This window comes from Sus scrofa, chromosome 5 (genome assembly GCF_000003025.6).
Source record: "Sus scrofa isolate TJ Tabasco breed Duroc chromosome 5, Sscrofa11.1, whole genome shotgun sequence".
Taxonomy (NCBI): Eukaryota; Metazoa; Chordata; class Mammalia; order Artiodactyla; family Suidae; genus Sus; species Sus scrofa.
The window spans coordinates 30,213,327-30,227,912 of record NC_010447.5 but is presented as its reverse complement, the minus strand read 5'-3'; the positions used below and the strand labels follow the sequence as shown (position 1 = coordinate 30,227,912).

The 14,586-nt window shown below is 40.7% G+C and overlaps 1 protein-coding gene and 1 long non-coding RNA gene across 6 annotated transcripts in view; one reads left to right on the top strand and one right to left on the bottom strand.

The window, feature by feature from the left end:
* Positions 1–14,586, top strand: part of LOC106507220 — a 102,517-nt gene that overhangs the window by 22,150 nt on the left and 65,781 nt on the right. For 3 of the 5 annotated variants that reach the window (XR_002344006.1, XR_002344007.1, XR_002344008.1), the window contains exon 2: positions 789–924. This is a non-coding gene — a long non-coding RNA (uncharacterized LOC106507220). Of the gene's footprint in view, positions 1–788; positions 953–1,069; positions 6,317–14,586 lie in introns of those variants that run through there. The other 2 variants (XR_001303053.2, XR_002344004.1) reach the window with 2 other exon arrangements.
* Positions 1–14,586, bottom strand: part of HMGA2 (high mobility group AT-hook 2) — a 141,115-nt gene that overhangs the window by 101,723 nt on the left and 24,806 nt on the right. The window lies entirely within an intron of this gene.

Below are 14,586 nucleotides of genomic sequence, written 5' to 3'. Positions count from 1 at the left end.
GAAACTAATTTATTTCCTGAATGCACTATACATACCATATATTTAGAAAGAGAATTTAAAGCAATCATTCACATACAAGTTTTGCCACCTGGGATTCTGTTGTGTCCATCCCAATCAACAAGTGTTGTTTCTTTAAAAACGACCTTTTCAAAAAAATCAATCATAGACAACTTTGGGGGGGGAGGAAACTTCCCCCAAATAGACACAACTCTTTGCAATAGCACAGCAATGTCTGCAACCACGTTATCCATGCTAGTTTGGCAGCTTTATCTTAGATCGTGTCCCTGATCTTAACTTAGGAAGATTTTCTACATTTTGTTTTCTTTGCAGGTATATTTTTCTAGCATCTACTTCCAAGTCTACTTTCTATTTTGTAATCTCACTGAGCGCAGTGGTAGAGCTAATGTCACTTATATTTATGTCTCTAAGTATTGAATCCAAAAGATTAACAGCAGCAGTCACTCCTCAGGGTACAGTAATTAATGACATAATACTATGAAAATATATTTTTTTTTTTCAAAAAAAAAAAAAGCCTCCAATTACACAGTTTTAAGAAATCGTCTTGTGGGAATGACCTAAGTAGCCTAGCCATGTGCTTTTCTTAAAATGTCATCAACAAATGTGTGTTGAGCAACTACTGTATACCCACTGTCCTGGGTCTTGAAGAAAATGCAAAGCAGGTGGTACCTCTTCTCAAGGAGTTTAAGAAATAGGTCAATAAAGACGAGACCTGTTCGAAAAGGACCACATTCCAAGCAAGGCACTAACGGTGTGTGATCATGTTCCAGGGGGGAGACGGCCCATCTCTGACCAGGAGAGTCAGGAGCTAGTTCATTAAGGAGTGGTGTCCAGACTGGAAGTGGAAGATTCGGGAAGCTTTTCAACAGCTGGATGTGGAAGACAGAGATGCCAGTCAAAGTGAAGGTGAGAACGTGTCTGTTTTTGCATGGAATAGGAAACGTCCTCACTTGGCTACACGTATGTGAGAAAAATGGTAAACAGAGAGCTAAAAAGTTCTATGGGTGAGACTCGAAAAATGTGTAATTGATTCGATTATAATTGTTATTAGGAGCTCCTGGCAGTTTCCAAACAGAGGAATGACCTGAAAGAATAAACTGGACGTAACCTAAGAATACCAAGATGTGACAAGGTTGGGGGGGTACAAGGAGTGTATGTGTGTTTGCGTAAAACTGAGGCAGACTGCAAGGAGGGGGATGAGAGGATGGACGCTCCCAGGCTGGACACGGTGGGGATGGGCCTCGGGTACTCTTGGTAGTTACACTAACAATAGGCCTAAACTGGGACTGCACTAAAAAAAGAAATGACATAGAATCATCTTAATGAGGCACCAGTGCGGCATTTTAAGAAATAATAGTTGTTTACTTCATAAAGCACCTCATTTAAAAGTGGTTTGAAAGTTAATCTTTTCAGAAATAATAACACTTTTTTTGCAGTACCTCCCCTCTCAAAGCCATATAGGGCAAGTCCACAGACGGCTTACTTAGAACTAATGCTGAATCATGAATTGTCTGTGCAGTGTCACCCAGAAAACCTTGGTTCTTTCTTCTCTGTGAGTTCTTTGAGGATGGAGCACGTACTTTCTTTTTTTTTTAATATTTATTTTACTGAAGTAGAGTGAATTTACAATGTTAAGTTCAACTGTACAGTAAAGTGGTGCAGTTACACAGGTACATCCTTTTTATATATATACACACATATTAAATATATGTAATGTACGTATATATATGTAATGTAAATATATGTAATGTACGTAAATAAATATATGTAATGTACGTAAATATATGTAATGTACGTACACACACATTCTTCTTCTCTTCTTTTCCGTGAAGTTTTATTATAGGATGTTGAATATAGCTCCCTGGGCTAGAAGTAGGATCTCGTTGTTTAGCCATTCAATATTGGAAAATATTTGATGGGTGTTTTGGTTTTTTTTTTTTTTTCGGCCATGCCTGCGGCATGTTGAAATTCTTGGGCCAGGGATCAAATCTGCACCCCAGCAGCAACCTGAGCCGCTGCAGTGACAACACCTGATCCTTAACCCACAAGGTCTTTGAGCCACAAGAGACCTCTTGGAATGTTCTCTTGATCTCTGTACTTTTTCCAGGTCCAAGCACAGGGGCTTGCATATAATTGTTACTTGATTTCTGTCATATGGAGCTAGGCAAGAGACTAAAGAAAGCATATGGCAAAATCTGAGTCGAAGGGCATTAAAGTCTCTTTCAGGGGTAAGAGGCAGTCAGAACAGAATTGCTACAAGGTACTACGAGGGTAAAAAGGACAGATATGGAAGCAAGGCAAAGACATAATGCATCCAAGGTGACCTCGTTGTCCAATACAGTAGCCACTAGCCATGTGAAGCTATTTAAACTTGAATTAATTAAAATGAAATAAAACCAAACATTCAGTCCTTCAAATGCATTAGCCACATTTCAGGTGTTCCAGGAGCCACATGTGACTAGTGCTACCATCCTGGATGGCCCAGCTAGGGACCATTTCCATCACTGCAGAAAGTTCTATTGGCCAGTGCTATTCCAAAAGAACTGGGAGAATCCTAGCACCTTCTCTTTTGTGAAAGAGAGCAGAGGGGTAGATCTGAGAGGCAGAGCGGTCTCGAAGCTTTTGTGGACGTCAAAAGCTGAGGAGATGGAGAGGACAAGCAAGTGGGGACACCTGAAGACCTTTGACAAAGAAGGGTCAAATAACTGTGACTGCACCTGAGTTCACCAACATGAACAACCACTCGGAAGCTGGAAGCAAATGTGGTGATGAAGAAAAGAAGTGGGATAGAAACTGCAGGGCCAAATGGGACAAGACTTCTGAGCTTGATGCCTATGGCTTTTCAGGCAGATCTGTGTGCTGCCATTTTTCAAGGTCCCCACCGAGCCTGGCCTAGATCTGAAACTCAATAAACATGGAGAGTCACTAACTGGTGGGACAGATAAAAATGGTCCACAGGTACCGTGTCTGGGTGATGCTGTCCACATTTCTCCACCAGGGCAAGGATGGCCATAGTCCAGAATTGTTAAGGTTTTCCCTTTCAGGACTTGTAAGAATGTTTTTATTTGAGTTTTGTTAATAATTGAGATAAAAAGAATGCCCCTGGCTAGTTGATTAAGAAAAACACAGAAAAATGCTAGCTTTTTTTTTTTTTTAAAGAGATAATTCTTTCTCTCTTTTTTTTAATTTTTATTTTTGGCCGTGCCAGCAGCATGTGGAAGTTCTTGGGCCAGGGATTGAACCAGTGCCACAGCAGTGATCTGAACTGCTGCAGGGGCAACACCAGATCCTGAATCTGCTGTACCACAAGAACTTCCACCAAATGCTAGCTTGTTAAAAGAATCAGAAAGAAGCATGATGAGCAACATTTCGACACTTTAGTTTCATTTTTTAGGAGTTTGTGTGTGTGTTAAAGGGTTCTCCATAACTATAATGTTTAATATACGTAAAAAACCCTGGAATGCTGCAAAACTAAGGTGTCCATTGCTCTCCTGTGGAGTCACTGTGCAAAATTATAAATACAAGGCTGCGTCTTTTACAAACAACAGAGAAAAATCAAAGAAGCACGGCAAATTATTACAGGGTTAAAAAAAATTCTTGCAGCATTTTATTAAGAGAAAATGTATTATCACAGAAATGGAAAATAAACAACTTTTCCCTTCAGCCCATACATGAAACCTGAATATTAAGTTGATAACAGAAACTCATGATTTTCCAAATATATCAGTGAATACAATACTTCTAAGCCTTGAATCAATGTTGAAACTACTCAGTCTATTTTTTTTTTTTTTTTTTTTTTTTTGAGCGGGAAAGGTAGAGAGCTGTAAAGTCAGTTATAAAACATATGGAATACGGAGGGATGACTCAAACAATCTGACTTACTATTGCATGTATACACATTCATTTTCTCGAATTAGTACATACCATTGGAAACTGCATCAACCCATAAAAATAACTCATACGCCTATTATGTTTTTCCATTTTAAGCTTGTAATAGCAATAACGACCTCAGCAAAAGACATTTCCTTGGACTTAATGGCTGGCTGGGAGGCAGGGCCAAGGGCCACTGGTTCCTCCCAGCTGGTCATTAATCCTCAGGAAATGCCTGCACCGCCATCATTATTGCTAAAGCACCATTATAGGAAATTCTCACAGTTCTAATATATGGAAATTTGAGGCTATTTTGCAAGCCCATGGTATTCATGTTAGTTAATAGGCCACCACTGAGCACAGAGGACGCAATTATCAAAACGACAGAGGGGAAAATGTCTTGTTCTCCTAGGTCTGTAAGATTATAGGAAATGGGGACTAGTCTTATGGGAAGAAGTGCATTTGAAGCTAAAAGACATTCATTTAAAGGGAGATTTGGAATCACATACATAAAAGTTAATAAAAGATATGGCATCCATTCCCACTACTTGGTTTAAAAAAATGTATGTTTTTAAAAAAGGTACAAAGTAAGGTTATATGGACATTTCCTCCCAAACTGATCAAATAACGCCAAAGAAAATGAGGTCGGGAAGAATGTTTATGAACACAGACAACTGTATTCAATGAGGGGAGTTGAGGAGAATGCATATGGTTGAGAGTGCTGACTGCCTGTAGGAGTTCTTTCTTTTTAATTTTTACTTAAGAACTGTACACACACCACCATATATGACACAGCAAATATTTTGTTCTAGATCTTATGATCACAGAACAATTGTAAAAATTGGTTTTTTTTCTTTGTTTGTTTGTTTTTTGGCCATGCTCCCAGCATGCGGAAGCTCCTGGGCTAGGGATGGAACCCAGGTCACAAGAGTGATAATGCCAGATCTTTAACCCGCTGAGCCACGGGAGAACTCCTCAAAATGTTGTTTTTTTTAAATCTCAGCTAGAGGTTTTAGCACATGCAAACAGGCATCTAGTAACTGAAACCTAAGAGCAAAATAATAAGCAAGTTCAGCGCTAATGTTCTGCAACATAGTTTTCAATCGCCTAAAATATTTTTAACTGGCTTCTAGCTAAAGGGAAAATGAAAATTAGGTGTTTTCAAGTCTATTCATTCCTTCCTTTAAATAAACAGGACCCACAAATGGTTTCAAAGCAGGGAATTAATCCAAAAATCACACCCCAAACAGTCTATAAATCTTTTCCACGTGTTACTGTAACAAACTACAAATGTTGGATATGATGCTTTACACTTAATGAAACTCACTGCCGGTTCTCACTGTGTGTTACATGTGCCTGCCTGGTTCTAAATACGGTTCTGAAGCTAAGGAGAACTGTTTATGGGTTGAACTGTGTTCCGCCAAAGATGCTGAGGTCCTAACCCCTTGTTTCATCTATGCATGTGATCTTATTTGGAAATCGGGTTTTTGCGGATGTGATCAAGTAAAGCTGAGGGAGGTCATTAGAGTAGGCCCTAATCAAAGAGGACTGGTGTCCTTGTAAGGGGAGAAGAGACACACAGCAAGAATGTCATCTGACAAGACAGGGAAAGACTGGAACAATGCATCTAAAAGTCAAGGAACGTCAAGATTACCAGCGACACCAGAAGCCAAGGAAAGGGCATGGAACAGATTCCGCCCTAGAGCCTTCTTTGAGAGCCTGGCTCTGCTGACACCTTGATTTCAGGCTTCTAGTTTCCAGAACTGTTAGGAGAGTTAGTTTGCCCTACGTTAAGGCACCCAAGTTCATGGTATCTTGTTACAGCAGCTCTTTTGTTACAGCAGCTCTAGGAAACTAATACGGGACCTGAAGGAGGAAGAACTGTCAACATTACAAATAGAAAACCAAGAAAAGACTGGTGGGTTGACAGGAAGCTGCTCCCTACCGGGAAAGAGCAATGGACTAGGAGTCAGGAAACCTGGTTCTCATCCCAGCTCAGGAGGTTGTATGACCTTGAGTTGGACACTTACTTGTTCTCAGCTTTCATTGTGTCACCTAAGGAATATGAGGGAATTCAACTACTTAATCTCTCAACTGAGTGTAGGGTTACCATCAGGCAGGTCAAGCACCAAAGAGTTATATTTATAAAAATCACTCATCTGGCATTGCTTCCACAAGGCGTTAGTGAGAGACAACAGCACACAGGAAGCAGAACCACAGGCTCCCATTTGCCACTTCCGTGGTCACACTGGTGGCTTTGACCACATATCTGTGGATCACGTTAGGACCAAAGAAGTTTGTCACGGAAGTAATAGCAGTCTGTCCTGCTATTTTTTTTTTATTATTTTTACTTTTGATTTTTTTTTAAGTTGACATATAGTTCATTTACGATGTTGTGTTAGCTTCAGGTGTACAGCAAAGTGATTCAGTTATACAGCTACATCTATTTCTTTTCAGATTCTTTTCTCTTACAGATTATTACAAGATATTGAATGTAGTCTCTTGTGTTCTACAGTAGGTCCTTATTGGTTACCTATTTTATATACAGTAACATATATGTGTTAATCCTAAACTCCTAATTTATCCTTCCCTCCCTCCTTTCCTCTTTGGTAACCAGAAGTTTGTTTTCTATATCTGTGGGTCTATTTCTGTTTTGTATATACGTTCTTTTGTATTAATAGTTTTAGATTCCACCTATAAGAGACAGCATATGGTGTTTGTCTTTTTCTGTCTGGCTTTCTTCACTTAGTATGATAATCTCTAGGTCCATCCACGAATGCTTTCTTTTAATATATACTTTTTTCTGCCTTTCCAAGATTTTTAAAATGTTTCCAGCTGATTCAAAAGGAAGCTTTTGTTTAGATAAGATCATGGTTAGCATCAAAAATAAAGAATGTCACTTGTAAACCATGATTTTCAAATTTTATTTTGCCAACAAGTATTCATCCAAGGAGGAAAAGAAGCACTTTATATGCCATGGCATAATTGCAGCTTAGGATTCAATAGGACTGGGGCAACACGTATAGTAAACTTATTCTCTACGTGGTTGCCATAGTGATCCAATTTATAGCTTTTGCTCATTGGGTATCCTGCCCAAATATCATCACCATCATCATAATCATACATTTTGGTCATCTACTCAAACACTCAGATTCTAGAAGTGACTAGCAGAACACAACAGACCTTTATCGTTCTCAAATTTTAATATTCACAATTTGAGCTATTTGCAAATCCAGTTTTTTCAAAGAGATCCTCAGCCAGTGAGGCAGCCCGGCCATTTGAGGAGTGTTTGCACCACAGTGCAGCTTTGCTCTGTGTGTGTGACTGATACCGCATTTTTTTTTTTTTTTAATTAGGGAATGTAATGCTGTCAGGGCATCAAATGTGGATATTCCTAAAGGTCTCAAAATAACAGGATCCTACCATAGTTCATTCTAGAGACGGGCCAGCTAGCCAAAGTACAATTAACAGGACATTTCCCCCAATGATATTTGTCCTTATGGACCTTTAAAATCTGTGTGAAACAAATTTCTAGGAGGAAAAGAAAGCATTTCTCTACAACCTCAGTCTCTGGAGACACGTTTCAATATATCCCAAGAGGGCAAACAGGTACTCAAATCAGCCTGTTGCATGTGGCCTCAGGAAAAGCAGGTGTGTTACACTCCTAGGCCAAGTCTTTGCTTTCTGGCCTCTGAAATTGGCAGAACTCTTAACACAGTACAACAGCCTAAGTTAACTCCAGGCAAGTAGTTAGTTGTGTGCCAAGCCCACCTTTGACTTTGCCGGGGCCAGCCAGCCCTTTCTAATGACGGAATGTGAAAGAGTGACTGCACAGCCACAGACGGGAACCAGGGGCCAGATTTCCACTCTCCACCTCCCTACACCCACACAAAGTTCTTGTGTATTTAGAAGAGAAGGCACATCTTAATGTCTGTCCTCATGGGATGTGCTGGAAACTTCCAAGCAACTTACAATCTTAAGAACAAATACCTCTGGCGGTGGCTACATGAATCTCTACAGGTGGTAAAATTGTTCAGAGCTTAAAACACACACACACACACACACAAACACACACACACACATTGTGGATACCTGAATATGATGGGTGGACTGTACTCACAGAATATCCTGATTGAGGCAACTTGTACTATGGTTCACAAAATGCCACCACTGAGGGGATTTTTCTGTTTGCTTTCTTACAATTGCACGTGAATCTGCAATTGTCTGAATTAAAAGGAAAAATAAGGATATATCTGCTGGAATTGGGGTGAAAGGAGAAAGAAAGGGAGTCTAATCTTTCTACCAGAGAAAGGGCAGGAAAGAAAGTTTTTCCTTAAAAAAACACAAATGCGTATGGCTCTCAAATCTTCCTTTCTAGTTTGCTATTTTTCCTATTTAGAAACTTGGAAACAACGGGGAGGGCCTTCCTTCGGACCTTTTCTTTGGGGGGAAGAGAGGAGGTCAATAAACTCCCAACCGTGTTGGTAGAACACAAAGTCTCTGAAACTATGTACCCCCATTAGCTATTTTTCACACCTAGTACTTTCAAATGTCACAACAGTATCCACCGTTTATCAATTTTGCATTAAGTTAAAACTCAGTAATCCCATAAGAGATCTTTTTATGATGCATGAGCAGGGGAGGCCTCGCTGTAAAGCAGTGCAGTCATCTTTCCTAGACTAACTAAAGCATCTGGAACTACGTTCCCACACATCCGCCTCGGCTTTCACCATGGATTTTAATTGGGGAGCCTAATGCGATGGGGTGTTCTCCAACTTGGATATTCCTATTTGAGATCCAGAGAGAGAGACAGGAAAAGTGACTAAATTTATTGAGCGCTCACTATGTGCCAAGCACTGTGTATTGAGCTGCCGAGACCAGGAAGGGTGGGACCCATGTGTGGTGAGGGTACAGGCTCATGCCCCAGACATGACATCACACCACCACTCTGCCTACTCAGAGTCACTGGCTTGGGAGGCCAAAAACGATTACATGATTCAATGGCTAAGGTCACAGACAGCCATAGAGGAAAGGGCTCCAGGAAAGCAGCATCGACAAAGCTAAAATGGACAGCCGATCCCTGTGGCTACTGTTATTAGAATACAGAATAGTGTAAAGCAATCAACAGGAATATGTCACCAAAGCCCACTCTCTGTTATCCAAACTTAACTACTGTCAACCCCATAGTGAAAACTTGAAACCAGACTGAATCATGTCAACGAAACAAACAGAGTGATACAATACAAATGCAGGGAGAAGCTTCTTGCACCTACAAATACTAACTATATGTTCAATAGATTTTTAAAATGAAACCAACGGATCTGGCACATACTCATTTGCACGTTGCTATGTCCCCTTCTGCCTAGGATCACTGTAACCTCCAAGGTCACATCCACGCTAAGCAATCCCCAAAGTCCCAAAGTTCCCTTCTTGAATTCAGCCGTTGGACCATGCCATTCTTCTCTTTGGAACTTAGCAGTGTCTATCTTAAGTCTACCAATCCTATCCTTTAATGTCCAACACTGGAGAGATCTCTGCTGCTTATTTACCCCCTTCTGGGTCACGTCACCTCTTTATTCCCACTTAGATCACCTGGCCCTCCCTTTACTCACCTGACACTATTTATCGATTTAGCCTCTCTGCACATAGATTCAAATTCAATCCCTGCAATGTTGGAACTGCTTTTTTTTCTTTTGTCTTTTAGGGCCACACCTGCGGCATGGAGATTCCCAGGCTAGGGGTCAAATCGGAGCCATTGCTGCTGGCTTTCACCAGAGCCACAGCAACGCTGGAACCTTAACCCACTGAGCAAGGCTAGGGATCGAACCCGCAACCTCATGGTTCCTAGTTGAATTCGTTTCCTCTGAGCCAAGACGGGAACTCTGGAACTGTTTTTAATATGTGTCCATCATACATCTGAAAGGTGTCAGTTTTAATCTTCCGGCCATAAGAGCTGATGAACATGGAAATGGAAAAAAGAGTAAATGTCTCATAGCTGCTAAGTAGGATATAGGTGAGGCTGGGGACGATGAACCTGTATTTTTAAAGTTATATATATAACAGGCCAATTTCTTTTTTTTTTTTCTTTTCTTTTCAGGGCCGCCCCCTGCAGCCTATGGAAGTTCCAAGGCTAGGGGTCAAATCGAAGCTACAGCTCCCGGCCTACACCACAGCCACAGTGACACCAGCTCCGAGCTGCGTCTGTGATCTACCCCACAGCTCATGGCAACGCTGGATCCTTAACCCGCTCAGCAGGGGCAGGGATTGAACCTGCAACCTCATGGGTACTAGGCGGTTTGTTACCACTGAGCCACAGTGGGAATGCCACAAGACCAATTTGATTCACCCTACTGTAAAGTAATAAATAGTAACTGCGGATTCTATTTACTGGTGTCATCTTAGGATTGTGTGATGCTTTGCCACTTATCAATTACTTTTCTCTGCTATTCTCACTCTAACTCAGAGAGGAAGGTACAGATAATATGATCGTTCTCATCCCCATCTTATATATGAGAAAGCAGGCTCAAGGATGGTAAGGGACTTTTCCAAGGTCATCTAACTAGAAATTCATTAAGTCAGAACACAAGTCAGAGGCCTTTCATTGCAAACCCAGTGCTCCGTCTGCCATAACATCTGAAGTCTCATTTAGAACCATGATTAGTGAGTTGGAACAAAAGGACATCATTAGCAAGATCTGGGAATGTCATTGTGCAAAAAGGAAATCCTGAATTAATAAATTCTCACACGTTTTAACAAGAATGATACACTACACTGTGAGCCTTTACCAGGAACTGGACACCTGAGGCAAAAACTACAAAGGAAGAATTATCAGGCTCATTTTATCAAAGAAGAAACATAGGCCCCGAGAAGGAACAATGGCCTAAGGGTAGTGAGTGATAAGGCCCAGACTCAAACCCAGATCTGTTAGGACCCAACGTGTGTATACGCTCCGCTGCCCCAAGTAGGAAGGTTTATTTTGCAAACGGACAAACCAGATGTTCTCCGTCACCATTAAGAACAAGACAAGAGGAAATGAGCTGAAAACCGTATAAGGAGAAATTTAGGTTGAATGTCTTAAGACCCTCCTGTCACAGGCGGGGTGATTAAACCGGCGCACCATTACCAGGGTACTCATGAAATCGCCTTTCTAGACGGCTTGTTCGTGTATATAAAAATTTTCCACCGAAGATACTTTCAAGACTGTAAGTAAATCAATCTAGACATTTTCCTCGGACTCAAAAAAATGCATACCGATCAAACCACAAAATAAGACACCTCCATTTTCACACAGATGCAAAAACGTTGTTTGCCTTCTGGATAGAAACTGTCGGCTTGTCAAACAGGGATCTAAAATCTGACTGTAACACAGTACTTAAAACAAGAGCAAATTGTAGCTGAATACATACCACGTTTTAGGAATCTCGAGCAGAAAACTCTTTTTTTCTGGAAATTTTTTTTCAGGGAATTCTTCATACTGTGGCCATGTACGGGCAAGCCCTTCACACTACACAATTTATGTACACGTTAATGTACATCCCATTAATCCCCTGACGTACATAAATGCGGCAGAAAACCACGTGGTACCAATGAGTGTGACCTGAACTAGTTCCCTGTGAAAACAAAGGAACCCCAAAGAGGTTTCGACCATGCAAGTGACATAATAGAGAAACTGTGTGCCTATAACTACTAAAAAGGGTCCCAAGTGATCTCTACCTGAGATCAGTGATTTCACAGCAAAGCAGATTACAATTGTCTATTAGACAAAAGCCACCATTTTATTCTTTATGAAATTATGGAGTTTGAATGATTTCGTGTAGTTCATCAACTGTCTACATAGCATGCAGAGCAACGCACGAAATCCTAAGCCCCAGATGATTCACTGATCGATTTTAACGTCCACAAAAGAAGTAAGTTACCCCTGGAAGAAGAGTAGGACTAAAGAAAAACATGGTTTTGGTTTGATAGCCTGGAAATGAGCACTCTAAATGGCAAATCTTTTTTTTTTTTTTTGTCTTTTTGCCATTTCTTGGGCCGCTCCCGCGGCATATGGAGGTTCGCAGGCTAGGGGTCGAATCGGAGCTGTAGCCGCCGGCCTATGCCACAGCTATAGCAACGTGGGATCCGAGCCTCGTTTGCGACCTACACCACAGCTCACGGCAACGCCGGATCCTTAACCCACTGAGCAAGGCCAGGGATCGAACCCACAACCTCGTGGTTCTTAGTCAGATTCGTTAACCACTGTGCCACGACGGGAACTCCTCTAAATGGCAAATCTAAATGGAGCATCAGTACACTCTGTACCATTGCTCGGAAGGGAATTACAAGGAGGAGAATTAGCGTTGGGAATGCGTTCATTTCCATCCAATATGTGTGGGAGACATACGGTCCAAAGATAAGACAGGCACATGGACGACATAAAAATTAAACATCCCTCTAAGGAAAGGGAAAATTAAGAGCGCAGGAGAATGCAAACATTGTAGGAAGGACAGCCCAGTGGCACGAACCATGCGCTGAACATCAAGCCTCTAGAGGGACTGCGGGACCACAGAGGTGGTCACGTTCCTACCTTCCAGCTCCATCTCAGATCTACCCCCTGTGCGTGGGCCCAGGCCTGCCAATGCTTCATCAAAACCCATGAGGAAATTTACACAACATTAAAGTTGGGCCATCTGAGAGAAGAGGGGCAGGAAAGCAAATGTAGGAACTGAGATTCTGGAATAAGGAAAATTAGACTCTAGGATTAGCTTCTGACACAAACTGGGTGATACACGTCGTCTCTGATAGCACGATCATTTGGAACCAGGAAGGATACAAAGACCACAAAACAAATGGTATTTTGTAAGACGTCATCAGCTACAATCTCATGCGGACCTGATCCTCCACACCTCCCTGGGCTTTGGTGCTTCCTGTAATAGGGTGCTCCCTCAAGACTGAAAATATTTGGATTGTCTGGAAAGTTGGCCGACCCGCACTTCCTTTATTGGTAATGTTAATGCTTAACCGTCTAAGTTATGTGCCATTGCTACCTATGTTATTCCAACCGCGAAGTCCTTATTCCTACAGTGACGTAAACCTAGGGTATTAGATTCTCCCCCAATGGATCCCTAGCTACAAATCCCACTGCTTTATGTGTCACTTTCAGTGCTTCAAAATATCCTTGAAAGACGTCAGGGAAGCAAATCACTCTTCACTGATTTTTCTCTTCTCGTTATTTTCATCTTAACACTAAAAATTAGGAGCCGAGGAAATGGGAGACGGGCAATTAAAGTGAGTTTTTGGTAGCACAAAAATTAAAAACTACCTTGGAAAATTGTCTTGTGATGTTTTGGCCAACAAAGCTTTCTTCTGTTTTCCTGATGATCCGAAGCCGTGACCAAAAAAACCTCTTTTAACGTACAGCACTGGAGTCTATTTTGGAAAGCAGAATGCTATTTCCAGGAGTGAGGGAATGGAAACATTAATATAGGGCAAGGCATTCGAAGTCTGCATCGGGCCTGGGTGATAGTGGCTCCCAGCGTACTTTGTAAGTGGAAAGCCGTACGCTGGAATTCAAAATTATTATCAACACTGCTTTGATGCCTACAGGTTGTACTTTTAACCCTTGTGTGGCTGCTTTGAAAATACAAATCTTTCAATTTAAAAAACAAAAAAAAAGCCAGAGAGTGCCATTCAAATCCACCCTCACCACTAGACATAAAAACTGAAAGGCCATGTATTTCATACGCTAATGAAATACGGTCATTCTGGTCACCAGGCATGTAGGAAGTCCTGAAACTGTACTAATATCAATGACTATGATCTTGAGTGCCTGCCTCCAGATGAATAAAAATTGTTGATGGCTTCTCATTTAATTCTCCCCAAATCATCCTACACCATGAGAAGGCCTGTTGCCCTTGGTTTTATGCACAGGGAGAGCAGGCTGGTGACACTGAGCAACTTGCCTTGCTAGGCCGATGAGGGAACCCACCAGGCAGTCTGAGCTCTTAAGCGTTTTGCCGAATTCCTTTCTATGTCCTGCGTGCTAAGGGTAAGCGTGATCTGCTCTCTATGCTCAAAGAGCTGGTTTTTCGATACAAATGGGCTCACGACTCAGAAACATTAAAGTATATAATCGCCTAGTGATTTTTAACTTATTTGATGAACATACATTATAGTCAGCATGAACCAAGAGAAAAAACGACATCGACATACGCTGATATGGCGGCTTGAGAGAATTATCCCCATCTTTCTGACTCCCTTTCCCCTCCTTTTTGGAGCTTGCATCTGATGCTTTAATCCCTATCTTTTTAAGTCTTTTTAAATTAAAATTGAACTCTTTTGATAACTCATATGCATATATATGCATGATTTATCATACACAATCTATAATAATCTATATTATAGGTTATACAATCTACAAGCTATATGATATAGATCATATATAATCTATACTACATAGATTTTATATATGCTATATATAAAATAAAATACATAATCACATATATTATAAATATATAATCATATATCTTTGATATATATAATCATATATTATATATTATACATATATAATTATATATGTGTATAATATATATGTTATATATATTATACATATATAATCATATATTATAATTATATATTATATATATTATACATACATAATCATATATTATAACTATATATAATCCAATATACATAACCAGGCCAATATCAGATGTGCAT